Source organism: Bos grunniens, chromosome 13 (assembly GCF_055505025.1).
Source record: "Bos grunniens cultivar Pamir isolate PY7600 chromosome 13, Bosgru_T2T1.0, whole genome shotgun sequence".
Lineage (NCBI taxonomy): Eukaryota > Metazoa > Chordata > Mammalia > Artiodactyla > Bovidae > Bos > Bos grunniens.
Genome location: NC_141177.1, coordinates 81838806 through 81847884, shown reverse-complemented (window position 1 = coordinate 81847884; position 9079 = coordinate 81838806).

The following is a 9079-nucleotide window of genomic DNA, read 5'->3' as shown; positions in this document are numbered from 1 at the left end:
GGACAGGGAGGCCTGGCATGCTGTGATTCACGGGGTCGCAAAGAGTCGGACATAACTGAGCGACTGAACTCAACTGAACTGATATATGTAATATACATATACACATATATATGTTTATGTGAGAGTGTACACACACACACACACACACACACACACACACACACCTTCATACCTAACTATAGTACAGGATTTGAGGGAGAAATGGCCTTTTATCTGTCATCACCATTTTTACAGCCCACCACCTTTGTTCCCATGTTCAGTGTCAGAAGGGGGCTTTATACTTAACAGGGTCTCAGGAAGAGCTGGTAGACAACTTGGAAGTAAGGAATTTATTCTGGTCACTATGATATTTTCTTTCTTGAAAAGTAGCAGCTTCATACTCTAAATTCACAAATTCTTCAGGGCTTTTCAAAACCTTTTACCTGTTCTCTTTTTAAGCCACAGCCATTTGGGATTTTTCCACCTTTTGGAGTCAAACTGAGTCCTTACTAATGAGCATTCCCCGCAGAGGCGTCAGCAAGCACCAAGGGTCTGAGACGGGAGCATGCCCAGAATGTGAGCAGGGTGAAAGGGGGTGAGGGCTTGTAGGAGATGGAACAATGGCCATATCACAGAGTACCATACCAGCCTGGCTATTTCATCTGAATGAAACAGGAAACCACCACAGAGTTTTCAGGAGGGAGTTACACGTTCCTACCCACACTGTGCCATCACTCTTGATCCCACATGAAGGGAGGGCCAAGGCAGAAACAAAGGACTAGCTAGGAAGTTTTTAGTAAACTAGATGAGGTGAACAAAGCCAGGGTGGGAGCCGTAAAGATTCAGTGAAGTGGTCAGACCATGGATCTGGTCCAAGGGGAGAGACAGCAGGATTTTCTGATGAATAAGATGTGGGTCATGAAGGAAGGGGAGGAGCCAGTGGGGCGTCCAGAAGCTTTTGGTCTAAACAACTGAAACTGCTGTTCACTGTAAGTGCTGAGAAGAAGCAGGGTTTGGGGAGGCAGAGGCAGGGGAGGAATTAGAAGTCTGGTTTAGGACATTGCATTACACCTCAAGGTTGCCAATGAGAAACGGAACCAACAGCAAGTATGTATAGAGGAAGATTTATTTTAAGAAATTGGTGCATGTAATTACGGATGCTGGCAAGTCTGCAGATCAGGCTGGCAGGAGGGGGAGCCAAAGGAGAGCTGATTTTGCTGCACAGGTCTGAAGGCCATCTGGGGGCAGAAGCCTCCTTCCCTGGGGGAACCTTAGTCTTTTCTCGCAAGGGCCTCAACTCATTGGATGAGGACCACCCACATTATGAATGGTAATCTGCTTTACTCAAAGTCTGCTGATGTCCATGCTGACCACATTTTTAAAAATGCCTCCACAGTGACATCTAACCTGATGCTTGACCAAATATCTGGGCCCATAGCCCAGCCAAGTTGATGCATACCATTAATAATCACAGCCATGTTAAGTTGGCAATATCTTTATATTATGTAATATCTTTATATTATAAGTGGAGATATTATTTGAGATAAACATTTGGGATAATCAACATATAGATTAGATTTAAGGAAACAAGACTGAATAATTTAACCAGCTGAGTGCAGGAAGAGAAGAGAAGGCATTTGATGACTGGGCATTCCAACTTTTAGGAGTTAGGATACTACACACAGACATTAAAATGTCCTGCCATTTGTGACAACATGGATGGACCTTGAGGATATTGTACTAAATGAAATAAGTCAGACAGAGAGAGGCAAATGCCATATAAGTTCACGCATATGTGGAAAACATACAAAACACTATTGAACAAACAAACAAAACAAAATAATGAACCAACCAAACCAAGCAAAAACACACACAGATATAGAGAACAGAGCAGTGGCTACCAAAAAGGGAGAAGGGGAAAGTAGGGAAAGGGGAGCAACTGTGTAATGCTGGATCGAACTAGATTTTTAGTGATGAGCAAATGTGGGCTTCTCAGGTGACTCAGGGACAAAAAACCCGCCTGCCAATGCAGGAGGCGTGGGTTCAACCCCTGGGTTGGGAAGGCCCCCCGAAGAAGGAAATAGCAACCCACTCCAGTGTTCTTGCCTGGGAAATTCCATGGACAGAGGATCCTGGTGGGCTATAATCCATGGGGTTGCAATGAGTCAGACATGACTTAGCAACTAAACATCAACAACAATGCTGTAGTATATATAAAAATATGAGTATGCAGAAATATAATATTGTACATGTGAAAAGTTATATAATGTTCTAGACCAATGTTACCTAGATTTAAAATTAAAAAAAAAAGAATAAGGACAGATGAAGAGGAAGCACAACACGGAACTTGGAAGTGATCCATTGGAGTCACCAGGAAAGCCAATGAACAAAGTTCCTCCAAGATGAGGAAAAGATCACTGCGGCAGATTCTGCTGACAGGTCAGGTGGGACCTAAGGATTTGCCGTTGGATTTGACAACTTGGAAATCACGAATAGCCCCAACCATGAGTTAAGTTTCAACCAGAGAAGCAGAACTGGTAAGAGATATATATTAAGAGATCGATTGCAAAGAATTGGTTTATGCAGTTGCAGTCCTTGGCTAGGCAAGTCCAAGTTACAGGTAGGTTACCAGGTAGGAATACAAAAGTAGGAAGTCAAGAAACACCTAGAGTAACAGGCAAACTTGGCTTTGGAATATGGAATGAAGCAGAGCAAAGACTAATAGAGTTTTGCCAAGAAAATGCACTGGTCATAGCAAACACCCTCTTCCAACAACACAAGAGAAGACTCTACACATGGACATCACCAGATGGTCAACACTGAAATCAGATTGATTATATTCTTTGCAGCCAAAGGTGGAGAAGCTCTATACAGTCAACAAAAACAAGACCAGGAGCTGACTGTGGCTCAGACCATGAACTCCTTATTGCCAAATTCAGACTGAAATTGAAGAAAGTCGGGAAAACCACTAGACCATTCAGGTATGACCTAAATCAAATCCCTTAGGATTATACAGTGGAAGTGAGAAATAGATTTAAGGGCCTAGATCTGATAGATAGAGTGCCTGATGAACTATGGATGGAGGTTCGTGACACTGTACAGGAGGCAGGGATCAAGACGATCCCCATGGAAAAGAAATGCAAAAGAGCAAAATGGCTGTCTGGGGAGGCCTTACAAATAGCTATGAAAAGAAGTGAAGCAAAAAGCAAAGGAGAAAGGAAAGATATAAGCCTCTGAATGCAGAGTTCCAAAGAATAGCAAGAAGAGATAAGAAAGCCATCCTCAGCAATCAATGCAAAGAAATAGAGGAAAACAATGGAATGGGAAAGACTAGAGATCTCTTCAAGAAAATTAGAGATACCAAGGGAACATTTCATGCAAAGATGGGCTCAATAAAGGACAGAAATGGTATGGACTTAACAGAAACAGAAGATATTAAGAAGAGGTGGCAAGAATACATAGAAGAACTGTACAAAAAAGATCTTCACGACCCAGATAATCACAATGGTGGGATCACTGGCCTAGAGCCAGACATCCTGGAATGTGCAGTCAAGTGGGCCTTAGAAAGCATCACTATGAACAAAGCTAGTGGACATGATGGAATTCCAGTTGAGCCATTTCAAATTCTGAAAGATGATGCTGTGAAAGTGCTGCACTCAATATGCCAGCACATTTGGAAAACTCAGAAGAGGCCACAGGACTGGAAAAAGTCAGTTTTCATTCCAATCCCAAAGAAAGGAAATACCAAAGAATGCTCAAACTACCACACAATTGCACTCATCTCACACACTAGTAAAATAATGCTCAAAAATCTCCAAGCCAGGCTTCAGCAATACATGAACCGTGAATTTCCAGATGTTCAAGCTGGTTTTAGAAAAGGCAGAGGAACCAGAGATCAAATTGCCAACATCCACTAGATCATGGAAAAAGCAAGAGCGTTCCATAAAAACATTTATTTCTGTTTTATTGACTATGTCAAAGCCTTTGACTGTGTGGATCACAATGAACTGTGGAAAATTCTTCAAGAGATGGGAATACCAGACCACCTGACCTGCCTCTTGAGAAACCTGTATGCAGATCAGGAAGCAACAGTTAGAACTGGACATGGAACAACAGACTGGTTCCAAATAGGAAAAGGAGTACGTAAGGCTGTATATTGTCACCCTGCTTATTTAACTTATATGCAGAGTACATCATGAGAAACGCTGGGCTGGAAGAAGCACGAGCTGGAATCAAGATTGCCGGAAGAAATATCAATAACCTCAGATATGCAGATGACACCACCCTTGTGGCAGAAAGTGAAGAGGAACTCAAAAGCCTCTTGATGAAAGTGAAAGTGGAGAGTGAAAAAATTGGCTTAAAGCTCAACATTCAGAAAATGAAGATCATGGCATCTCGTCCCATCACTTCATGGGAAATAGATGGGGAAACAGTGGAAACAGTGTCAGACTTTATTTTTCTGGGCTCCAAAATCACTGCAGATGGTGACTGCAGCCATGAAATTAAAAGATGCTTACTCCTTGGAAGGAAAGTTATGACCAACCTAGATAGCATATTGAAAAGCAGAGACATTGCTTTGCCAACAAAGGTCCATCTAGTCAAGGCTATGGTTTTTCCAATGGTCATGTATGGATGTGAGAGTTGGACTGTGAAGAAAGCTGAGTGCCGAAGAATTGATGCTTTTGAACTGTGGTGTTGGAGAAGACTCTTGGAGTCCCTTGGACTGCAAGGAGATCCAACCAGTCCATTCTGAAAGAGATCAGCCCTGGGATTCCTTTGGAGGGAATGATGCTACAGCTGAAACTCCAGTACTTTGGCCACCTCATGCGAAGAGTTGACTCATTGGAAAAGACTCTGATGCTGGGAGGGATTGGGGGCAGGAGGAGAAGGGGACGACAGAGGATGAAATGGCTGGATGGCATCACTGACTCGATGGACATGAGTCTGAGTGAATTCTGGGAGTTGGTGATGGACAGGGAGGCCTGGTGTGCTGGGATTCATGGGGTCACAAAGAGTCGGACATGACTGAGCGACTGAACTGAACTGAACTACCAGGCAGGACAAACTGGAATTCTCAGCCATGCACAGAAGATCCTGGAGAGAAGAAGGCACACATCTCCTCCTGAGGCCAGGCAGAGCTAGGAAATAGTCACAACAATTTCTTGCTTTTTTACTTTAGCTCCTCACTTCCCCTCTGTTCTATAAAAGAAACTAGTGTCCGAACCCAGACACCATGGTTCTCTGGACATTGAAAGTGAAAGTGTTAGTTGGTCAGTCACGTCCTACTCTTTGCCACCCCATGGACTGTACGCCACCAGCCTCCTCTGTCTATGAGATTTTCCAGGCAAGAGCACTGGAGTGGATGGCCATTCCCTACTCCAGGGGAACTTCCCAACCTAAGGATCGAACCTGGGTCTCCCACACTGCAGGCAGATTCTTTGCCATCTGGGCCACCAGGGAAGCCCTGTGGGACACTAGTCCACCATATTCTCAGTCTGTTGGTTTTCTAAATAAAGTTGCTATTCCTTGTCCCAACAACTCATCTCTCAGATTTATTGACTTTTCATGAGTGAGTTCAAGCTCAGACTTGGTAACAGTTCCAGGGCTTCGGCTTCCCCTTTGTGGATGGGGATGTAAACGCTGGAAGCAGGGGAGTTTATCCCAGCACTTCATCCTTACGTGCCTCAGTTTCCTCATGGGAATGACAATTTGACTTGAGGAATTCTCCTCTCAGGTATGTCACCCTGTGATTCTTTTTTTTTTTTTTTAATTGGAGGCTAATTACATTACAATATTGAGGTAGTTTTTGCCATACATTGACATGAATCAGCCATGGTGTACATGTGTCCCATCTCCCTCTCCATGCCACCCAGATGTTGTCCCCGAGCACCAGCTTTGGGTGCCCTGCTTCATGCATCGAATTTGCACTGGTCATCTGTTTCACACATGGCAATATACATGATTCAGTGCTATTCTCTCAGGACTCTGTGATTCTAAATCAGCCTTTAAAACAGTTCCCTAACTTTCATTTGGCATAAACATTTGGTTCTCAGAATGTTCACTTTTTAAAACTCCTTGGCCTTTGTCAAAATCACATTTAACCCCTTCTTGGCCTCTTCCTAGGACAAGGCTGAGAGAACAAACCTACTACATTTAATCTATGGAAAGAGAGAGCAGCCTTAGACAGAAAAGACACTTGCTTTCCCCTGTGCTCATGTAGCTATGTAAAATGTTATATCCTATTTCATTCATATCTTAGAAATCTCTGTACAGGAAATTAACAGCCCCTCACTGTCCTCTCCCCATCCCCTAACCACCTCTACGCCTGGTGTCAGCGGAAGTTATCTCTCCAAGACAGACATCCCACAGCACACAAGCTGGAACGCTGATCCCCTCTCTAACCATCCGTCTTCATCCACACCTGCAGCATCGGATCACCTGGGAACCCAGTAGAAAGGCACATTCTCTCGCTGCCGCCCAGACCAACTGCATCCTCTGTCCCTTTGCCCAGGTGATCCTGACACATGCCCGAGAACCAGAGCAGAGCATTGAGAATCACAGCTTCAGACCCAACAGACTTTAGCCATAGGGAAAACCCTCCAGTTCTACTAAATTTTCATATTCATATCCCTCAGCCCTGATGCTATTCCTTCTGTGTAGAAAACCTCCCCTCACAGTGCCTGCCCCTCGTTTCCTTTACACCCTTGCTGGCCATCACCTCCCCTGGGCTGAGAGACACACATACCCTCAGCTTGCAAAGAAAACTGCACTTCAAAGATTTAATACAAAAATACAAAATGTACTACTTACATTGAGTACAAACTGTTAGATAGCTTATCTTTATTAGTTACTGACTAAATGTTAAAACATTCGTATGTTGAATATATTAGGTCTAATAAAATATATTATTAAAACGAATTTGACCCATTTTTTTTTCTTTTTAAAATGTGTACCAAACTCATTAAAACAAAGAGTAAAGTGGGGTTACCAGAGGCTGGGGGATAGGAAAGTTATTTTTAAGGGCACAGACTTATAATTATTAGGAAAATAAATCTTGGAGATCTAATGGAATATACAGTAAATATAGACAACAAAGGGCTTCCTTTGTTGTCTATATCTATAATTATTAAAAAAAAATTATGTGACATGATAGAGGTAACTATCAATATAATGGTAATCACATTACAATATATAAATTATCAAGTTAACTTGCTGTAACTCTTAAATTTGTACCATGTTATATGTTAAAAACATTTAAATAAAAATAAATATACAAAAATTAATAAAATGTGGCTACCAGGATATTTAAAATTACAATTGTGATTTGCTTTATAGTCCTATCAGACAGTGCTGAAGTTGAGATTTCTACGATGATCTGAGACCATTACTACGGTTCTCAAAGCATGGTCCCCTTTGAAGAGAAGCAGCCACATGACTCGGGGACTGGTCAAATATACAACTACTCTGCTGCTTTCCAAGCCTACAGATGCAGCATCTCTGGGCGGGGCCCTTTCTCTCAGGATATCTTAACAAGCCCTCAGGGTATCTGAATGCTGTGATTGTCCTGTCCAGACATAGAGCTAGAAGCACACTTCATTGGTGCTTCTAAAGCCAAAGGAATAGGAATAAAATTACTGGAACCAGCAAAATCAATGTCTGCAAAGGGTTAGGTTTACTACGTTGTTAAGCAATTCAAAATACAGGTTTTCACGTTGAAAATGTTGAAAATATATATGAATTCTGAAGCAAAATCAAGCCACTGTGCCATAGAAGAGGACTGCTCATGGCAGGCGGGAAGAGGAGTGAGATAAATGGGCATTCTGCCATTTTGAGTTAAAACGAAATTGAGGGACTTGGCCTTATAAGTGAGTATCTATTGAGTATGATTCTAAACATTTGATTCTAAAACCACACTACTCCCTTTGTGGTAGACATCTTTAACTCCATTTCACAAGTGAGGAAATTGAGGCACAGCAAGATTAATTAGCTGTCTCAAGGCCACACCTGCCAGAGCTACAGTGAATCAGGACACAGAGCCCAGGGGCCTTAAACCATTTCCTTACCATCTTGCACAGATCTCAGACCTACCTTAGCTAGTCTGTTAAATGGGTATTTCCATGACAGTTATTCCTGGCTCCTGTTAAAATCATCTGCGGACACTTAAAACCACATTCCTGCCTGGACTCTACCACCTAGAAACTCAAAATTCACTGGTCTGCAGTGGGGGCTTTAAGAGCTCCGCAGGACACCATTTGACAGATGGTGGCAATCCAGCTGGGAGACAGGAGGTGGAAGGTGTGGGCTATGGCTAAACTGAGGTTCTCTAAGTTAGGCTTCTCCACCTGAGATGAGTGTCAGTTCCTTGGACCACCATCTTCAATGCAGCTTCTGATACAGGAGGCCTGGGTGGGGCCTGAAATACTGCAGTAGCGAGGGTGATGTTGCAGAGTGGAGCTGATACTACTGGCCCGTGGACCTCACTTTAGTGCCCGGCAGTGCACTGTCTAGCCGCCCTGACCCTTGGGAGGCGTTCCTGGCTCCCTAGAGAGTGTCTATTCTCCCAGCAAGCACTGGAGGAGAAGGCGGGATATTTTGCCCAGCTGCATACCAAGGTTAGAGACTCCTTGCGATCCCAGGCCTGATCCCTTTAGGTCTTTCCAAGGTCCAGCCTAGGATGAACACATGCAAGCAGAGATGGAGTTCAGGAGACCTGGAGGAAGTTCAGGAGACTCCAGGAAGCTGAAAGGGGATCCACAGTGATGACCTAGAAACAGGAACCCCCGGAGGGATCCTCATCAGTTTAGCTGCCTTCTTACTTGAGCTCCGGCTCCCCCCTGGGTTTCTCACCTCCTTCCCACTCCATTCTGAATTGAGGGCAAGGGACTAGAACAGGGACCTGCAAACTTGCCCTCCTCAGGGGCCCGCAGCCTTGCTGGCATTGCTGGAGGGTCCGACCTTCCCAGAAGTGAGCATTGAGTGCTCATTCCACTCCCCCCCACCCACCTTTCCACAGAATTCCTCCCGCGCCGGACTCTCAAACCGGGTCCCAGGTCTCCCTCCAAGGTTCCCAGAGACGGAGCTTAGACGGCCCCGGAATGGA